At 41.4% G+C, this 22,052-nt stretch overlaps 1 protein-coding gene and 1 pseudogene across 1 annotated transcript in view; both read left to right on the top strand.

Moving 5' to 3' along the window:
* The window catches only part of LOC126183191 (proto-oncogene tyrosine-protein kinase ROS), a 597,756-nt gene that overhangs the window by 50,741 nt on the left and 524,963 nt on the right, over positions 1-22,052 (top strand). The window lies entirely within an intron of this gene.
* Positions 13,777-13,894, top strand: LOC126185904 (5S ribosomal RNA; annotated as a pseudogene).

Genomic DNA, 22,052 nt, shown 5'->3' with positions numbered 1-22,052 from the left:
ACATTTTTTTTTTTTTACTCGTTGAAGGCAAACTTGAAAAATTAAGGGGAACAAATGTTCTGCATAGGTCACCAAGTACTTATGCCATGAAATATTTATATAAATATGTGAATCTTCAGGCAGGAAGAGAACGTGAAGTTTGATTATGACCGACAGGACTGTCTCACTGAAGACCCAGCTACAGAAGAGATAGTGTAATGGCATACAGCAAATGTGACAGGCATATTGCTTTTAGGAGGTACAAAGAGTTTCTACTCCGGAGTTCATGAAAATGACCATCGTTTCGTGTCTGGTGTGCATTCCAAGACGAGAATTTATGCAATGTATTCCACTGAAAGAGAAAAGAAAAACAGCGCGTCAGCAGGGTCTAAAGTGAAGGACAACGTAGAGGACGATCGAGACAGTCTAAAAAAACTGTAGACCGACGTGGACATTTGTCAGAATGAAAGGGGTCACATTTTCAGTGACACACTGAGTTCCGAGCGTTCCGGATGTGGAATCATGGGCAGAGATGGCGGCTTGCCCTGTATCATGTGCAGACAGTACCATGCACAATAATTATGTATAACATTGTACCATTAATGTCTTTATATCTTTTTGTAATGTTTATTCACTGTAATATCATTATTTAGTTTGGCTCATTCTGCTTCTTTTTCTTCCTGTATTCCCAAAACTTCTTCATCCCCTCACTACGGGGTTTTCATCTTTCTAGGCTCTATGCGTTTTATGAGTTTGAGATTACCGTCTGTCAGTTGTTTGGACGTGAACTTACGAGAGCAGATATTCTGGCAGTATATAGACTGTTAGTTGCGAATCAGTCAACAGCGACTTCTTTGACATACTTTTCGGTGTCAGACAGACGTCTTACTTTGGTTTCTCGGATCCAGTTTATGCTGTAGACGATTTCCTATGATTTGGAAGAATCATCCATTTCTGATAATATACCCATAAAATTTAGAACGTTTTCGTACAGTGGATCTATATACTTCCGTCAGGGACGCAGATGATCTGAGTTTTTGCAGGTATCGTCTTAGGCCCTGGCTACGAATACCGAATACTTTTCTACATCTACGTCTACATCCATACTCCGCAAGCCACCTGACGGTGTGTGGCGGAGGCTACTTTGAGTACCTCTATCGATTCTCCCTTCTATTCCAGTCTCTTATTATTCGTAGAAAGAAAGATTGTCGGTATGCCTCTGTGTGGGCTCTAATCTCTCTGATTTCATCCTCATGATCTCTTCGCGAGATATACGTAGGAGGGAGCAATATACTGCTTGACTCCTCGTTAAAGGTATGTTCTCAAAACTTTAATAAAAGCCCGTACCGAGCTACTGAGCGTCTCCCTTACAGAGTCTTCCACTGGAGTTTATCTACCATCTCCGTAACGCTTTCGCGATTACTAAATGATCCTGTAACGAAGCGCGCTGCTCTCCATTGGAACTCCTCTATCTCTTCTATCAACCCTATCTGGTACGGATCCCACACCGATGAGCAGTATTCAAGCAGTGAGCGAACGAGTGTACTGTAACCTACTTCCTTTGTTTTCGGATTTCATTTCCTTAGGATTCTTCCAATGAATCTCACTCTGGCACCTGCTTTACCGACGATTAATTTTATATGGTCATTCCATTTTAAATCCCTCCTAATGCCTACTCCCAGATAAGTTATGGAATTAACTGCTTCCAGTTGCTGGCCTGTTATATTGTAGCTAAATGATAAAGTATCTTTCTTTCTATGTATTCGCAGCACATTACACTTGTCTACATTGAGATTCAATTGCCATTCGCTGCACCATACGTGAATTCGTTACAGATCCTCCTGCATTTCAATACAATTTTCCAGTGTTACAACCTCTCTATATACTACAGCATCATCCATCCGCAAAAAGCCTCAGTGAATTTCCGATGCTATCCACAAGGTAATTTATGTATATTGTGAATAGCAACGGTCCTACGACACTCCCCTTTTCTCAGTATCCGTCGCTCTATTTTCTGACGGACCTGGTGTTAGTTAAAGACAATGTCTCAACTGCCTAGAGTGCTTTTGGTAAACGACTGGTGGAAAGGGACTGCTTATTATATATATTGAATGTGATTGTACAGGCTTTGCACAGTTCTCCTGCACGAGTTTTGTTTGTCATTCCTTCTTGCTCAATGTTCGTGATAATTTCGTGTTAAATATTTCGAGTGTTTCCCCTGTATGATTTTGCCATATGTCGTCGTGACGGATACCAGGTCTGTATGCTTGGAACGTGTGTTGTCTCATCGTCCACAGGATATTAATGTAGGGCATTAAAGAGCATGGTATGATCAGTTGCCGCGTAGGATTAACCGAGTGGTCTAAGGCGCTGCAGTCATGGACTGTGTGACTGATTCCGGCGGAGGTTCGAGTCCTCCCTCGGGCATGGGTGTGTGTGTTTGTCCTTAGGATAGTTTAGGTTAAGTAGTGTGTAAGCTTAGGGACTGATGACCTTAGCAGTTAAGTCCCATAAGATTTCACACACCTTTGAACCTTCATGATCAGTTGAGCCAAAAGCTTTTTAAAAATTAGCAAGCATGACTTCTGTGCGAAACGACTGGCGGCGCTTAGTTGGTTTTGATGTTTGGTTCTATATTTCTAAAACATTATGCTAGTTCTCTGAACTTCTGTGGCTATTCAAAATTTTGGGAACGTATGGAATTGAAAGTAGAAGAATCCATCAAATACAGACAACTACCAGAGTAATGGAATCCTCTAAGACATCACTGTTTACATGGAGTTTCGCAGCCTTTAATCTTTCTTGTCAGGTTTTAACCTTTCGTACAGTAGTGGTACTGGTGCGCTACTTGCAGAGTACCTTCTGAATCCACATCTACATACATACTCCAAAAGCCACCGCACGGTGCGTGGCGGAGGGTACCTCTGCTAATCTTTTCCCTTCCTGTTCCATTTGCAAATAGAGCGAGAGAAAACGGCTCTCTATATCCCTCTGTACGAGCTCTAATATCCCTTACTTTATCTGCGTGGTCCTTAAGCGAACTGTACGTGGGCGACAGTAAAATCGTTCTGCAGACAGCTTCAAATGCCGGTTCTCTGAATTTTCTCAGTGAATGTCGCCTTCCGTCCAGCGATTCCCACTCGAGTTTCCGAAGCATCTCCGTATTGCTTGCGTGTGGATCGAACCCACCGGTAACAAACCTAGCAGCCTGTGTCTGAATTGCTACGATGTCTTCCTTTAATACGAACTGACGGGGATCCAAGACACTCGAGCAGTACTCAAGAATGGGTCGAACTAGTGTTCTATACGCGGTCTCCATTACAGATGAACCACACTTTCCTAAAATTCTCCCAATAAGCCGAAGTCGACTATTCGTCTTCCTAACTAAAATCTTTTCATGCTCATTCTTTTTCACATCACCTTGAAACGTTACGCCTAGATATTTAATCGACTTGACTGTACCAGGTAGCACACTACTAACGCTGTATTCGAACATTACAGGATTGTTTTTTCGTACTCATCTGCATTAACTTAATTTTTTCTACATTTAGAATCACATCAATTTTGTCTAAGGTATCCTATATCCTCCTATAGTCACTCAACGACGACACCTTTCCGTACACTACAGTATCATCAGCAATTAGCCGCAGATTGCTGCTCACCCTGTTCTTAAACTGTGTAGCACCTAGCCCGTCAGCTACGTTGTGGGATAAATTTGCACTATCTTTTCCGCTCTAAAATCGAAATTTATTCTCATAACAATTAAAGCATGCCTATATAGAACTGACAGTGTGAATAGTAGCATAGTTGTCTACTATTTGTAGTGGAGTAGCATCTGTGTCGATAGAGTGGGTGGCCTGAAATGCGAATATAGGAGAACCACAGATAGTGTGGGCCACTTGGTGTTTCTCGGGTTTGGCGCAAAACAGCGGACGCATGCAGTGCTTGGAATACAGTGCAGACATCACTCCGTAATTTGTTATAGCTTGAGTGATGAAGATATTGAGTTTGTGTCACAAGTTCAAAATGGCTCTGTGTCACAAGTAAATTTTATTTGTTTCTGAGTGTCAACAGTGGTGAACAGTGTAAATGTAAGAAGTAACACTGTCATGCTAGTACTAACATTTAAGTAGTTTGATGTAGATTTATCGTAATAATGAAATTCTTCTCACTCAAGCCGGTTTCCGTTTCTGCCATGTTTTAAAGTGAAATATGTCAGGCAGTACTGACTACACTAAAGTCGCGTAGTATGGGCCCTATAAGCAGTTTTTGTTTTTAAAGCACGATGCCAAGGTTGAAGATGAAACGTGCCCGTGAGAATCGAGTGGAGTGATCCGAGACTGGAATGAAGCAAGCTATTTCAAGTGTTTTTGAAGACAAAATGGCCGATCGTTTTAATGTTCTAGAACTACACTGCAAAGGAGATTAATAAAATCATTCTAGAGAATCTGTGGTACCCCATATGGGCTTTTCAAAACCAACATTTGAAGGAAATTACGAAGAAGTATTTGTAGCACACACGAGAAATTTAGATTCCAGGTTGATGGCGCTCGATGAGATTGAGTTTCAAAAGTTAACTTAAATTTGGCACAAAATTTAAAACTCCCTCGCAGATTTAACAGAGAAAAGAAATTGTCAGGTGACGATTTCTATAAAAACTTTATGAAAAAGAATCCAGAATTGTCACATGGAAGTGCTCAGTCCACAATTTCAGTGCCCTGTGTCACGTTCAGTAGAAAAGTTCAAACCAACTGCCTTTTTGTTATCTTGTTATTTGGCTACCTAAACAGGTTAATTTGTCTTTAACCACAAAACACCTTGTTTATTTAAAAACTTATGTTTTGTTCTATGGCCCTTGGCACCCGACACTTTTCCTAACATATCGTTTTGTAAGTCTTAGAAAATATTTTCTTGCTTTGTGTCGTTTTGGTTCGAAATCTTTTTTCTTTTACTATTTACATCAAAACAAATGCTCAAGGACACGTTTTATGCCACTATACTTTATTTCAAAACAATAACAACATTTTTTGCCAGATTTGGCTTAAGGGTACCACATTAGCCGCCGTTCCCGTAATTCTTGTCCATAATCCGACATTAGAGAGCAACGAGATGATCAATGAAATATCGTGAAATCGTGGTTCTCAGAAACGCATTTGTTACCTTCACGAAGCATTTCTTTCAAAGCATTAGCTTTCTTGGAGATGTGTCTAAACCACAGCATGGCAATAGCGTTGTGTGGAGTGGAATACGGACCATGATGAAATGAAAATGCAACGAGAAACTGAATGCAAATTATTGACGCAGGCAAAGATTATAATGTGTAAGGTAGATTATCGAGGCTGTTTTTTTAATAGTAGTAGCAGATATATAGTAACAAAAATATTGACGTACTATAATAAGAAATGGAGAGCAGGGTGAAACAATTGAAAATTGAGATATTGAAAGAAAGGAAACGAGAACAAATTTCCATTTCTCTATTTTTTTAGCCAGTTGTTAGTTATTGCACCAGGAGAAAATCTTCCGTGGTTCAGAATGGGGACTTCAGTAGGTGTCAGGATCACAAACCTCGTCTGTGAACAGTCTGAGCTTAGAGGCAAAATTATTTACCAAGTAGTTTAGACATACTACGTAAGGTAGTGGCTATTTTCTATTTCTGAGAGGCGCACAAGAAGTTATTTACATCTTCCCCAGCAAATCATCTTCTGTCCGTGATTAAGTGCTGTGTTCTAAAGGTAAGGCTGTTATCAATCCAAAGGTTGTTTCTAACATCCGATTGCTTTATTATGCGTGGACCTACTGGTTGGAGGGTCTGTGGTACAGTAGAAGGTACTATGACAGCTGTGGAGTGTGTGAACATTACTGTGACCAACAGCATCCCATCATGCTTGATGTCATCCCCGACGCCAACGACATCTTGCAGTAAAATAACTGTATTTGTAACAAAACCAGAATTGTGCTGCAGTGATTTGAGAAATTTTACAGTGAACTTATGTTGATGTCTAGGCCATCATATTCGCCTGATCTGAGCCCGGTGGAACAGATCTTGGACGCTTCGGAAACCTACCAAGGACTTGCCGAATCCATACCACGAAGAATCGCGACTATACTGCGTCCCAAAAGTGGAGCAATACACTATTAAGCAGATCACCATCAGTTTTCTGCTACATTGCCAGGTCCTTTACGTCTCCATTTCATGCGATCCATTGCTTCCTTCTCAATACCGGTGCATGTGCCGCCGTCCATCACATCATTCATAATTTGAAATCTCTCCCGCCTTCTCCATCTCTTTCCTTCCACATACCTTCCTAAGATTGTCTTATAAGCCTCTTCTTCATTCATAATAGATGTCCAATCCAGTTTCGTTTCCTTCTATCACATACAGTAATTGTCTTTGCTCTCCCAATCTTCTCATTACCTCTTCGGTTTTCACTCTGTCCATCCAAATTATTCTTTCCATCCTCCACCATGTCGACGTTTGGAAAGCCTCCATCCTTGCTCCGTCTTTTTCCCTCAATGTCTACGTTTCATACAGGAGGACACTCCTTACAAAACATTGTATTAGCCTTTTCCTTAAATATAAAATAACGCGGTCTAGATTTCATATTAAGCGGGTAGCCATAATTTTTTTCCTTATCAGTTGTGCTCTGATTAGTTTGTGCAATGTCGAGTAAATTGTTGGTACGTAAACCGTGATGAACTGGCGATTTCGGTCATCTCTAATAAATTTACGTGATAGACTGCATTCTTCACTTTTAGTTTAGGACCATGAAATCTCTTTATATGAACTGTGAACCATCTTATCGCATGCAGCAAATGACCCACGCTTTTAGGTGAACGTGACATTGGTGCCTAAGCTGTTGGTGTACCTGCTCCAAATTTTATTTGTAGAGCACATTTTTAGGCAGAAATGATTTAGCCAAAGCAGTTTCTATTTTCGCCAAATAATTATTTCATAACAGTAACCCAGAATAAACTGTGAGTCAGTTAAACAATATGAGTGAGAGAAGACAGCGACCGTTGTAAATCGATTCATCTTACTTGACAGTTTATTGTTGCTAAAGCGAGAGGAACAGAAATGTGATTTAGAGAATGAGCCCCAAGGGAAGTGACTTAGCAGTGGGCGATCTGTTAGCTTACGCAATGGCAGCTGAAATGGACGCTTTGCGCTGCCATCGCGAGTTCCGTGCCACTTGTGGCCGCTGCCAGCTCCAACCGCGCCGTTCTGCTGACCGCTCTAGATTCCTTCTCTGAACTTCTACCTTATTATTTCTGCCTGATACTTTTATCTCGCACGAGACTGTTCGATTCGTCAAACCTACCCATTAAATCTAAGAAAATTACAATTATTCATCAGACGTTCGGATTCCATTTATGCATAATAACCTCTTCCATAGATTCTTTATTGATCTAAATGTAAGCGTAAGTCCCTTAGAATACACCGAGAATCGTCTCTTGACACGAGAGGAACAATCCATTCGAAACTCTTGGCGACTGTGTGTATTGTGATGAGGGGTCTAGTGTTCAATGCACAAGTTTTTCACTTCAGATTTCATGTTGAATGAGAGCAGCAAATAAATTTTACTTGTCGGAGACATTACCATCGCCTAACGTATCACACAAAATTTCCGTAAGTGGTACCTCCTATAAATCCTAAAGGTTACGTTTTTCTTCGGATGATGCTCTCAAAATTATTTAAAAATATCTGGCTGCATTTGCGAGTGTTTGATTTACCTGGACATCGAGGCATTTGCCTCGAATATTTTGCAACTTGAGCCTCTGTGTTGCACGATCGAACATAATGATTTAAACAGGTAATTTGATTCAGTAGTTGCATTTAAATCGCTATCATTTCTAAACACAGAGCGGCGCCATACGTGAACTTCTTTTTACTCTCCGCTAGCTCCTTTCACCTGTAAAATGAATGTTTCTTGCACTTTTACTTCTTTCTCATTCAACAGGAGTTACATGTAGGGTAGTATTTTCCTCTGTTTGTAGTATGTTCGCACTTACGTTCCTACTTCGTATACCGTATTCGTAAGCAGCGAGAACCAATTGCTGTTTTCCACTAAAAAGTTCCACTCCAATTAATGTTTCAAGTATTTAGAACTTCCAAAAATAAACTATGTGTTTTACTTATTTTCTTGCTACTCCTGAACGTAACTCCGTTAGTTGGTTGTCTGAAGCCGTTATTTGCTCTATACTGCACTGTTCGCTTCAGATGTTCCATCGACAGTGAAGAATATTTACCGGACTCGTTCAATGTACAAGACTTGACCTCGTGTAAAGGGTTCCTGCGGTATTTGTTCTGCCCTTTCATTACACATCTATTTTATTGTATAACTTTCTTACGTTTTCGAATGAGATATCAGTCTGGTTTTGCGTAGTTGTGTTCTTGCTCTTTTTTGTAAATTATCAGGACAACGCTGTAGGAATACCGCTGCCGTTTCATAATATCTAAAATTAAGCTAACACTGACATTCTAATTTCGGACCCGATTTTACTGAGTTTCACTGCATATCATTGATTCCCTCCTTAATTTTTCATAATTGCCATTGCCTTCTAGTAGACGCAATTGAAGGTTTCATTCCGGGAAAGAGAGGGAAAGGCAGAAGAAGGTTACAGATGCTGGATGATGTCAGCAGGCTACAAAGAGGGTACCAAAGAATGAAGAGGAACGCAGATGCTTGGAGGGCTATGCAGTCAAAACCTGCCGCAAGGAAGACAACCCAATGATGATGACGGTCTAAAAAAGAGGTCAAATTTGTGTTATAGGAGTCGCCCAAGATTCTTGCTCCTAACCTTTTGATTTGTCGTAATACTCAGGAGTAATTCTGCGAGGTATAAACTTACACGATTATCAGGCTGTTATTTCTTTTGTAGTTAACTGAGGATGGTCAGTGACACCCAAACGGCGCCCCGTAACAGCCCATCCGCACTCGGCGAGTACGGCGCACGATGAAACGTGACCCCAGACGGTCGGCGGGACAGGCTACAATGAGACCACGGACACAGACAATGGCCGGCGTTCGTTTCTCGGACGATCCACGTTTCAGCTTTGACTGCAGTAATAGATGCACACGATACGGTAGCGAGTCTCATGTTCCGGCACGCGGTATGAAGGGCCGTGCAAGATTGCCGTGTCGGGTATCATCGAGTGCCAGGGATAACGATCCTGGCAGGATCGATGCCTGGAACCTGTATGCCTCGACCACTAAATACGAAAAGTTATAAGAAGCCTATTTTTTACTGTTCCTCCTCCAAGTTAAGGCCGCCTAATTCCATCAATCAGCGTTCGTTCACTTGTTGACCGTAACACCAAAGCCTCCGTCACAGTTCAGCAGACATCGTCCGTCGGTTGGCTTGCGCGGTCGCCGGCTTATCACGTGTGGGATTTTGCGTTTGAGACATCAGTGTCATACAGGTGTCGGCTAGTTAGACAGTACAATGGCTGATATGTTTCGGAACGGAATGACCAACTGATTTCAATCTCCGAAGATTAACCTGTGGCCCTTTCTGAAAATAAAGTACACAGACATTGAAATCATTGTGATAGGACGGGAGATTACCCGACGGTACTATAACTGCCATTAATGAAACTTTTATTACAATGGAAGATATTTGTAATTGTAATCGTAGTAAAAGCAAAAGTGTAAGTGAAACTTCCTGGCAGATTAAAACTGTGTGCCCGACCGAGATTCGAACTCGGGACCTTTGCCTTTCGCGGGCAAGTGCTCTACCATCTGAGCTACCGAAGCACGACTCACGCCCGGTACTCACAGCTTTACTTCTGCCAGTATCTCGTCTCCTACCTTCCAAACTTCACAGAAGCTCTCCTGCGAACCTTGCAGAACTATCTGCCAGGAAGTTTCATATCAGCGCACACTCCGCTGCAGAGTGAAAATCTCATTCTGAAAACATCACCCAGGCTGTGGCTAAGCCATGTCTCCGCAATATCCTTTCTTTCAGGAGTGCTAGTTCTGCAAGGTTCGCAGGAGAGCTTCTGTAAAGTTTGGAAGGTAGGGGACGAGATACTGGCAGAAGTAAAGCTGTGAGTACCGGGCGTGAGTCGTGCTTCGGTAGCTCAGATGGTAGAGCACTTCCCCGCGAAAGGCAAAGGTCCCGAGTTCGAATCTCGGTCGGGCACACAGTTTTAATCTGCCAGGAAGTTTCATATCAGCGCACACTCCGCTGCAGAGTGAAAATCTCATTCTGGAAACATCCCCCAGGCTGTGGCTAAGCCATGTCTCCGCAGTATCCTTTCTTTCAGGAGTGCTAGTTCTGCAAGGTTCGCAGGAGAGCTTCTGTAAAGTTTGGAAGGTAGGAGACGAGATACTGGCAGAAGTAAAGCTGTGAGTACCGGGCGTGAGTCGTGCTTCGGTAGCTCAGATGGTAGAGCACTTTCCCGCGAAAGGCAAAGGTCCCGAGTTCGAATCTCGGTCGGGCACACAGTTTTAATCTGCCAGGAAGTTTCATATCAGCGCACACTCCGCTGCAGAGTGAAAATCTCATTCTGGAAAAGTGTAAGTATTTTTTGCTGTGTACAGTCACAACAGTACAAATAGCTAAGTAGTAGTAGTAGTAGTAGTAGTAGTAGCAGTAGCGTTTGTGCAGAACATGTAAGCTAAAGTAGTAAACTACTAGTTCGAACAGTAATAAACTCTAATTGGTAATGATGTTGAACAAGGTACATGAACTAAGGACAGTAGTAGAATACTGTCCAGGTAGAAACGTATGCCTCTTTTTCTGCAACTGGTAAGAAGATTGGAATGTGAATGAAAGTTCATGGAAAAGATAAGTGGTGCACCGAGTTAGAACTTTTTTATTTTTATCATACTAAAAATTGGAGTAGAAAAATACAAAATTTCAAATTAAAAATACAGTTTTCTGCCTAATAAATGTAAACTAAGTGTAATCTGTAACGGTCCATTTTAGCCATGTGGATAACTGATAAACTGGAAATAAGTGCACCCGAAGGTGATACGTGAACTACGTGTCTGATTTGCTGACAGAACGTACAGTACCTCTTAATGCTACGCATGGTGAGTGGTGAGTTTTCACAATAGTTCTTTCATGCCAGTGAAAGAGCTTGAAACTTTAGCGGCTTAGGCCTACATCACTATTCGTCATCGTGTGGTACTATTTTCTGTTAGTCAGTTAATTAATTTCATGCTCCGCGGAAAGAAATGGTTCAAATGGCTCTGAGCACTATGGGACTCAACTGCTGTGGTCATAAGTCCCCTAGAACTTAGAACTACTTAAACCTAACCACCCTAAGGACATCACACACACCCATGCCGGAAGCAGGATTCGAACCTGCGACCGTAGCGGTCGTGCGGTTCCAGACTGTAGCGCCTTTAACCGCTCGGCCACACCGGCCGGCTCCGCGGAAAGACTCGGTTCACAGTCTGCGTGTACATGTTTACTTGTGTGGCTACATGCTGACCATCTACAGATCAAGAAACACAACAATGGCCTAAAGTCAGTTAAAGTGAGCGTATTAATCTTCGAGAGTATTCATGGCTACTTAAATTTAGCAACAAATTAAATATCTTTCTCTTTTATACTGCTCATGCTCGTAGTTATTATTCTAAATTAGTCCATAAAAAGAGAGAGTCGTTGAGAAGAAACTATTTGATATCATATTTCAAATTTACCTTGTCGCCTGCCAATCATTTATTTTATTGAATAAATGACTGAAGATGTTTGTGACTGTATACTGAACAGCTTCCTTAGCGCCTGATAGCTATAGTCAAGGGTACTGGAGATAATTTTTTCATCTGATAATGTGGCGGTGGATATTACTATTCACAGTTATTCATGAATTATAATAAGTTAGAAGCACAATGTGGTGGATATTCTACAGTACTCATTTATTTTGGTAATCGGTTTTGGACTCACAAGGCCTTTATCTGACTTTAACTGACTATCATCGCCAAAGAGAGTAGAATACTAGTGAACTACACAGAGAAAGAAAAACACCTGAAAACGATATTAGACATAGAGAGCGGTGCAAACACATAGTCAGTGCACTCTCGATATGTATCATCTTTTTCAGTGTTGTTCACTATATTGCACCCCCATTTGACGACGACAGTCACTTAAAATCTGATGATGGCCTTGTATGCCGAAAATCGGCTTTCTAAATAACATAGTTACTCAATACTGTGCTTTTGATATATAATTATGTAGTTGTAGTACCAAGAAGCGACCGAAGGATCAGTTAACACGTGATGAATTATGCCTAACAGACTCCTCGCTTTTATGCAAACAACCTGTTTTACAGAGTTATGAATTATCTCAAAAAACTACGACGTAAGACGTTAATGAGTGGAAATGTGGAACACCTATAAAAATGCTTACTTTTCATAACTAGCATATTACACACAGAGAAAAAAATTGCTTAAATCAGTTATCTAGAGGCTCAATAATGCTTTTCCTCCCATTTAAAATGTTCCTCAATAAGTATATTCAAACATCTACAACAGTCTACCCCAGTCATTCATACCTATCCGTGTGCTATGTCAACTGCCACTGTCGTTCTATCTCATGTGCAAAACTTAATATACTATGTTTCTTTTAACTAAAGGAAAGCCTATTTGTACTTTACAATACTTAAAAATTAGCAGTTTTGGCTGTTGCTGTCTTTTTAAAATGAGTAGTCATAACTCTGTCTCTCCTACAAACATTATCAACTGTTCCTGACGTTAAATGTTTATTCAGTCGCGACGTATGTGTGTAATTATCAACTATCAGTAACAAATAACATGCAGCTGTGCCGGAAATGACGTAATTTCGCCCGGAACAGTTTCTTCTTGTTTCCATGGATCGTAGTTAAAACGCCTCATAGATAGCTATGTCAAAATAAGCCCTAGAAAAATTTCTGCGCCTGGGGCACTGCGACTTTAATTCTCAAGGCGCGAAAATGTCATCTGCATCTGCTACGTATATAGTGTGTTTCAGAACGAGGTTTTAAAAAATTTGCGGACAGGTTTCACGCACCAAAACAAGAAAATATGTCCAGTAAACATGGGCTCTAAAATGCAGACCTTAAGGACTATGAGCACTTGTTCAGCCTCGATACCGTGAACCACATCTCTTCTACTGCAAGCTCTTTGCTTTCCATATTTTGGGAGGAGGTAGTATGGACCAAAACAAGAAAAAAATGTTCAGGAAACATTGGCTTTAAAACGCTTACCTTGGGAGTTACTAGCACTTGTTCAGCTTCTCTACAGTGAAACACATCTCATCTACTGAACAAGAGCTCATAGCCTTTAACGTATGCATTTTAGAGCCCATGTCTATAGGGCTTTCTCTTGTTTGGTGTAAGGAACGTGCCCCCAGATTTTTAAAACTTCATTTTGAAACACCCTGTAGACGGAGATAACATGCTGTTTACTGATTATGGCTCTGTAAATTTTAATCTGCTGCTTGTTGCAGATCTAATCGTACTCTATGCTTTTTTATACTAACAAATCTAACTCTTTTAGACTTTCCACAAACAGTAGTACCTGAACTTTCCAACAATAATGTATGATAAGTCAATCTCTTATAAATATTGCGTGTGTGAGTTTTCCTTTTATTTGTCGGCGGAAATTTAATGTAATCGCCATCAAGTGTATATGCATTTATACGAATTAAATAAACCTATACTCACAAGTAATCTAAATGTAATAATTTCAGAAGTAGTTACATTTTGAGATATCTTGACGGAAACACATAGATGCTGTGTATTATAATAAGTGTTTATCGATGGAATTCAGAAATATTATTATTTTATTCTTGCTGTATAATACTTTTGTCAACGGCCTTGTCGCAGTTATAACACCGGTTCCCATCAGATCACCGAAGTTAAGCGCTGCCGGGCTGGGCTAGCACTTGTTTGGGTGACCATCTGCTCTTCCGAGCGCCGTTGGCGAGCGGGGTGCACTCAGCCCTTGTGAGGCAAACTGAGGAGTTACCTGACTGAGAAGTAGCGGCTTCGGTCTCGTAAACTGACATACGGCAGGGAGAGCAGTGTGCTGACCACATGCCCCTTCATATCCGCATCCAGTGACGCTTGTGGATGACACGGCGGCTGGTGGGTACCGTTGGTCCTGCATGGCCTGTTCAGGCAGAGTTTAGTTTTTTTATAACACTTTTAACATCATCATCATCATCATTTAAGACTGAATATGCTTTTCAGCGTTCAGTCTGGAGCATAGTCCCCCTTATAAAATTCCTCCATGATCCCCTGTTCAGTGCTAACATTTGTGCCTCTTCTGATGTTAAGCCTATTACTTCAAAATCATTCTTAACCGAGTCCAGGCACCTTCTCCTTGGTCTACCCCGACTCCTCCTACCCTCTACTGCTGAACCCATGAGTCTCTTGGGTAACCTTGCTTCTCCCATGCGTGTAACATGACCCCACCATCTAAGCCTGTTCGCCCTGACTGCTACATCTATAGAGTTCATTCCCAGTTTTTCTTTGATTTCCTCATTGTGGACACCCTCCTGCCATTGTTCCCATCTACTAGTACCTGCAATCATCGTAGCTACTTTTATATCCGTAACCTCGACCTTATTGATAAGGTAACCTGAATCCACCCAGCTTTCGCTCCCATACAACAAAGTTGGTCGAAAGATTGAACGGTGCACAGATAACTTAGTCTTGGTACTGACTTCCTTCTTGCAGAAGAGAGTAGATCATAGCTGAGCGCTCACTGCATCAGCTTTGCTACACCTCGCTTCCAGTTCTTTCACTATGTTGCCATCCTGTGAAAGTATGCATCCTAAGTACTTGAAACCGTACACCTGTTGTAACTTTGTTCCTCCTATCTGGCACTCAGTCCGTTTATATGTCTTTCCCATTGACATTACTTTCGTTTTGGAGATCCTAATCTTCATACCATAGTCCTTACATTTCTGATATAGCTCTGAAATATTACTTTGCAAACTTTCAGTCGAATCTACCATCACAGCTAAGTCATCCGCATATGCGAGACTGCTTATTTTGTGTTCACATATCTTAATCTCACCCAGTCAGTCTATTGTTTTCAACATATGATCCATAAATAATATGAACAACAATGGAGACAGGTTGCAGCCTTGTCTTACACCTGAAACTACTCTGAACCATGAACTCAATTTACCGTCAACTCTAACTGCTGCCTGACTATCTATGTAAAGACCTTTAATTCCTTGCAAAATTTTGCCTCCTATTCCATAATCTAGTAGAACAGACAATAACTTCCTCCTAGGAACCCGGTCATATGCCTTTTCTAGATCTATAAAGCATAGATACAATTCCCTGTTCCACTCGTAACACTTCTCCATTATTTGCCGTAAGCTAAAGATCTAGTCCTGACAACCTCTAAGAGACCTAAACCCACACTGATTTTCATCCAATTTGTCCTCAACTAATACTCGCACTTTCCTTGCAAAAATACCTTAGAAAATTTTACCCACAACGCTGATTAAAGAGATACCTCTGTAGTTGTTACAATCTTTTCTGTTTCCATGTTTAAAGATTGGTGTGATTACTGCTTTCGTCCAGTCTGATGGAACCTGTCCCCACTCCCACACCATTTCAATTATCCTGTGTAGCCATTTAAGACCTGACATTCCACTGTATTTGATGAGTTCCGACTTAAGTTCATCCACCCCAGCCACTTTATAGCACTGCAATCTATCGACCACTTTCTCCACTTCCTCAAATGTGATCCTATTACCAGCATGATTCCTATCCCATTGTACATCGAAATCTGAAACATTACTGATTGTATTTTCACCTACATTGAGCAACTCTTCAAAATATTTCCTCCATCTACTCAAGGCATCAACAGGATTCACCGGCAGTTTTCCTGACCTGTCCAAAATTTCCTTCTTACCTCCCTTTCGAAGAATGCTAATTACACTCCAGAATGGTTTTCCAGCAGCTTGACCCAAAGTCTCCAACCTGTTTCCAAAGTCTTCCCAAGATATCTTCTTGGATGCTGCAATTATCTGTTTGGCTTTGTTTCTTTCTTCAACATAACTTTCTCTGTCTACCTGGGTTCTAGTATTTAACAGTATTTCATAATTTTAGCAACACACTCACTAACCCCAGGATTGTCGTCGTTTGTAGTATATCAGTCTTTATCTTTCTTCAGAATACAACGTAGAAAGTCGCATTTTGATACTCTTAATGAGAGAACTTAATGTGATGTTGCATTTTGACGTTGATCGTCCGTAATCACAGTATCCGGCTAGGGCCCAATTCCGGCTCGTTATCTACATTGTGATTGCCTTTGTAAACGATTTTGCTCATTGGTATAAACCTTAGCTGTAATACGTCCGTATTTAATAATGAAAAGGAAACTTTAAGAAAGAACTTCTTTCGATTACTCTTTATTATAAAATGGTATAGCCGTCTGCCGTTGATATGACTAGAGCAATCATCAACTGCAAGGTGCTGAAGATGTTTTACGAACATGGTAGAAATAATAGTCACTATAAAGATCTTCGGCATTGACAATTTTTCTCCAGTATCGCAGGACAAGCTAGTCATATCCACTTGACACTAAAAATAATAAAGTTTCTGAAATGCTTGGATCAGCCAAAAAACAAGTATACAGTCATGGACTCTAGCTATTCGTGTCACACTTCAACTCATCGTCAAGTGACCATTCAGGATAAATTTTTATACTAAGTTTAATACAATTTAATACACCTTCACCTCTAAATTTAGATTAAATTACGTGTAGCAGATTATTAATTTATTCTGAATGGCGTATCGAAATGTGAATTAAGTTTAGGGTAAAAATGTGTTCTCACCGTCGCCAGACGATGAGCTGAGCCTCGAAAGTGGTAGCGACATGTTAAACATGTTTACAAAAAGCTCACCGCATAAATTTATGAATCTTTTGTGACGATTACTTGCACTGTAAACACATAATTTTCATTGTACAATCCTGTATTCTCTATAACCTAACATGGCAGCAGATAGGCTCAGTTTCCTGTAATGATTGTCACAATCATTAGTTAAAATATGGAAAAGATAGCACATTTCTATCCGAACTTACATGCATAAATGCAGAAATTAGGAGGAAAGATTAGGACCCTTAGACATGGCTGGTCCGAGATCAGAACCGCTACGAATGCGTCGTCTCGCTCAGTAGAGAAATTTGTGGAACTTCCTTTTATCGCTACAGCATCTTTGTAATGTTAAACACACAGTTATCATATCAGTAGGATAATCGAATATCAAAAACATGGACTAGTAGAATATTACCAGTTTTCCTGGTGATCAGCTTATAAATCACATACAAGAGAAGTAACGAATAGCTGAGAGCATGCGGTTTGGCAAAGCACTGCACGAGATCACAGAGATGAACGCGATGTGTTGCTGCGACTGCAGAGTCAATAACGTGATGTACACTTCCGCAGCATTGGCAAATTCAGTTACTTTTGTTCTACATACCCGTCTGCAGTTGGTTTCCGGGGAGCACGGATGTAGTTTCAAAACGTTTTTGTGCTAACTGCTGCGTTTGGGGATTGAGAGATATATGAACAGAAAAAGAGAAATCACAAAACAAAGATTAATACGGTAACCCTGTTGCCGTACAATACAGTGAACTAAATAATTGTACAGAAGTCGCTTCTTATTTCTACGCTTCAAAATTCCAATAGCCGGGAAAAAAATTACTCTGCAAGTAGCATAGGGCTTCTTGCATAAAATGCTCAGGAAACAGCACGGGTCAATCTAGTTTTTAGGCAAAAGTGTGGACTTATGCCGGCCGGCGTGACCGAGCGGTTCTAGGCGCTACAGTCTGGAACCGCGCGACCGCTACGGTCGCAGGTTCGAATCCTGCCTCGGGCATGGATGTATGTAATGTCCTTACGTTAGTTAGGTTGAAATAGTTCTAAGTTCTAGGGGACTGATGACCTCAGCAGTTAAGTACCATAGTGCTCAGAGCCATTTGAACCATTTTTTACATATACAATTACAAGGTCTGGGCTCGACCCCTGCGTTCTTCAGTACACACTGATTGGCCGTCCATGAGTACCATATTCTTATTGCGCGCTTGCTCATGTCCTCTGATCTGCATTTTCCACAGTTTACGCGGAAACCATTTGGCCTCCTGAGCGTGGAAAATATCTGATTACTGCATATGCCTCGCTGTCTTCCGGAACCGGAAATTGCATTGAGGCTTTCATTTTTCCTCTAATATAGTTCTAAACCGAGTACCTTCACAGCACTGTCGCTGCGCAGGTGTAGAAGCGAATATATAAGTTGTAAGAACCTAGCTGTTGAGTGCACTATACACACTCACGCACATGCACGCACACACACACACACACACACACACACACACACATGTTCGCAAACTCATATCACCTGTTCAAATCCACATTGTTCATTCTGGCCATCTACACTACTCTCGGACACCAACGAAATTTGCCTCTCCCCTTCTACGAGGGCATGCTGATAAGTAATGCCTCCAAACTTTCTATGTGAAAACTCTTAAGGATTTTTAAATAAAACAAACGTTATAAACAGTCTACACCTTTATTCTTGATAAGCACATATTTGCAGCCTCCTTCCGCTAGAGGACTCCGAACTATAGCGTGTAACATAGCAGTGTGTAATGTAATTATGTCGGTGCATCAGAAACTGTGTGCTGTAATCGAATTTCGAATTTCGAGAGCTCGTCCACACATGGGGGGGGGGGGGAGGGGGTGTCGCCGGCCGCGGTGGCCGTGCGGTTCTAGGGGCTGCAGTCCGGAACCGCAGGACTGCTACGGTCGCAGGTTCGAATCCTGCCTCGGGCATGGATATGTGTGATGTCCTTAGGTTAGTTAGGTTTAAGTAGTTCTAACTTCTAGGGCACTGATGACCTAAGATGTTAAGTCCCATAGTGCTCAGACCCATTTGAACCACATGGGGGACTCTCTCTTTCAGCATGACAATGCCAGGCCACACACGAGCGCTGCGATATCTGCAAGAATCCGACGTCTTGGGTCAACTGTCATCGATCATTCTCTATACAGTTCCGACTTGGTACCATCCGATTTTCATCTGTTTCCACAGCTTAAAGACGCCTTCGACAACTTCATTTTGACAGTGATGAAGAGGTGCAAACTGAGGTGCTGTTGTGGCTCCTCAAGAAAGTCAAACATTCTACTGCAGGGCTTCACAACATACATGCTCGCGGAGCAAGCTGTGAGCAGCAAGGCGCGAGCACAGAGCAGCGCGAGCACGCTACCCCCACTACCGGACCAAAGCGGAGAGTGGGGACAGTCATGTGAGGCACACAACAGCTGCCGCCAGTCAATGTAAATCTGCGGCCACCTGCAGGGATATCACTCACGAATTATACTGCGACAAATGAAACAAATAAAGGAGAATGTGCACGTGCCAGATAATTTTATTAGCTTAGTGTATGCCTCTACATTCGTATTAATTTGTGAACTGTTACACAATAAAAGGTGTTACTGAAGTGTGGGATTCTCGGTTATCTTGTACTTTTTGCCCTTTACAATTGCGTTTATGTTCGGAGTAATTGTTTTTGTGCATTGTAGGCGCAGCGTGCAGTTTAAATTTCGATCAGAAAATGCGTTTCTCAGGCGCGTCTTGTTACATTTGATTGCAGAGAACAGTTGTTCACAAACATACGTGGAACCGAACATTGATATTATAGTAGCCGCCAGTTTGTGCAAACGAGGAAATCTATGCTGAGGGAAGTGTGTGTAGAATTCCAAAATGTTTTTCTTGTTCTGAAATTTGTCTCTGTATTCTATGTCACACTGCAGGTCAATAATTTCTAGTTGCAGCTCAGGACGAATCTCTTCAATATTCGCTGAATATGGAGAGGAGAACAGATCAAAATCACTGTCTAGTGCTGTCAGATCTTGAAAGCGTTGATCAAATTCTTCCTTAAGGGCAACTAAACTATGTGAATAACGTTCACAGTTTTTGTGAACATCTTGCATGGATGGTAATTTAGGAAAATGAGCTAGATTTCCTGTTTCCAGCTGACTCACCCAAAGTGTCAATTTCATTTTAAAAGCTCGTATCCGATCTATGAAATGAGTAATTAGCAGATCTTTACCTTGTAGTGAAATGTTCAAAGCATTCAGATGGCTAGTTAAATCTGCTAAGAACGCGAGATCACATTTCCATGAAGGCTCTTTCAATTCAGGAACACAAAAGTTATTTATTTCCATGAACATATTTATCTCATCTAATAGGCAAAAAAAAAATCGATTTAATAATTCGCCACGACTAAGCCAGCGGACCTCACTGTAATAAGGCAGGCTACCATACTGGTTTTCTATATCCTCAAGAATGCTTTTACATTGTCTGTGTTGTAGTCCATGCTTCCTTATATAATTGGTTGTACGAACAACAACACTCATCACATTTTTTAGAGTGATACTCTTTGCACATAAGTTTTCCTGGTGGATCACACACTGAACGCCGCTTATTTCATTCGGCACGGTCAGTTTTTGCATTTTCTTCTTCAACAACGCAACGAAACCTGATTTTTTCCCTGTCATCGCTGGTGCACCGTCTGTAGACACTGAAACTAAAGAATTCCACGACAATCCTATATTTTCAACACTTTCTTCAACACTACTTAAAATATCACCTCCAGTTGCAGTGTTCTTCATGACTACTACATCGAGGAGCTCCTCCCTCACCTGAAGATCTCTATTAACACCTCTAATAAATATGGCAAGCTGTCTGTTCCAGTGATATCAACACTTTCATCCAGAGCTAGAGAATACGCCATAAAATCTTTACAGATATTTGCAAGCTGGCTCTGGACGTCGTCTGCCATGTCCTGTATGCGACGCATAATGATCATGTTAGGATAATGGCACAATCAGAAACTGTTCAACTTGAGAAGGACACAAACTTTCCGCTGCAGCTACCAAACATTCTTTTATTAAATCGCCATCAGTGAAGGGGCGCAGGGATATTGCTAAAAGCAAAGCAATTTTGTAACTCACTCTGAGAGCTGCCTCAGTTGATTTTTCTTTGTCGTCCAGATCTTCTTCGGATAGCTTCCTTTTAAGTTTAATAACTTCCTGTGCACGATCTGGTCCATCACATTTTCCACTTCCGTAGTCTTTCGCGTGGTACAACATATAATGTCGCTGCAAATTAAATTTCCTAAAAGAATTCAGCGTTTTGTGACATACGAAACATTTTGCAAATCCATCTTTTTCTGTAAACAGATACAGCCGGCCGCGGTGGCCGAGCGGTTCTAGGCGCTTCAGTCGGGAACCGCGTGACTGCTACGGTCGCAGGTTCGAATCCTGCCTTGGGCATGGATGTGTGTGATGTCCTTAGGTTAGTTAGGTTTAAGTAGTTCTAAGTTCTAGGGGACTGATGACCTCAGATGTTAAGTCCCATAGTGCTCAGAGCCATTTGAACCATTTTTGTAAACAGATACAATTCCTCCCAATGGGGGTTGAACTGCGAAAGCATGGTTGGGGTTACACAACGGCGACTTGACAAGATTCTTAACCAGCGAAGTGACTGTTCGAGCTGATCGTAGTACTTCAAACGTTACACAGTCGGTGCGAATTCAATAGGCATGCTGCGGACCTATTCAAACGTGCGCGCGCATTTCCCCTCCCTCCCCTCCTTCCCTACTCCGCGACCTTGCACCTGCTCGCGAGCACGTGCCTGAGCAGACGCGAGTACTGGCGCTCAAAACCGGCCAGTTGTTAAGCCCTGTTCTACTGTATCAATATCAACAAACTGGTCTCTCCTTGGAAGAAATGTGTTCGTCGCCAGGACGACTATGTTGAGAAAAAAATACGTAGACATGAATAATGTAGAATATAAATAGTGTTTATTTTATTTAAAAATATATAAGAGTTTCCACATAAAAAATTCGGAGGCATTACATTTCAGCACACATTCCTCTGTTTCACTTAAGACGTACCACAAAGTCGATGTGTTAGTCAAGAGACAGACTGAGAGTCGCTGATTTTATTGTCTACAATTTTCCTAGCTTCCCTTGACCGCTAAAACTGATCTCTTTAACACTCCGCTTTTTCTGCGGCATTTTTTTTTCTTTTTTAGCAGAGTTGTCACTGGC

Source organism: Schistocerca cancellata, chromosome 4, assembly GCF_023864275.1.
Source record: "Schistocerca cancellata isolate TAMUIC-IGC-003103 chromosome 4, iqSchCanc2.1, whole genome shotgun sequence".
NCBI lineage: Eukaryota > Metazoa > Arthropoda > Insecta > Orthoptera > Acrididae > Schistocerca > Schistocerca cancellata.
This window is presented reverse-complemented; position numbering and strand designations above follow the sequence as displayed.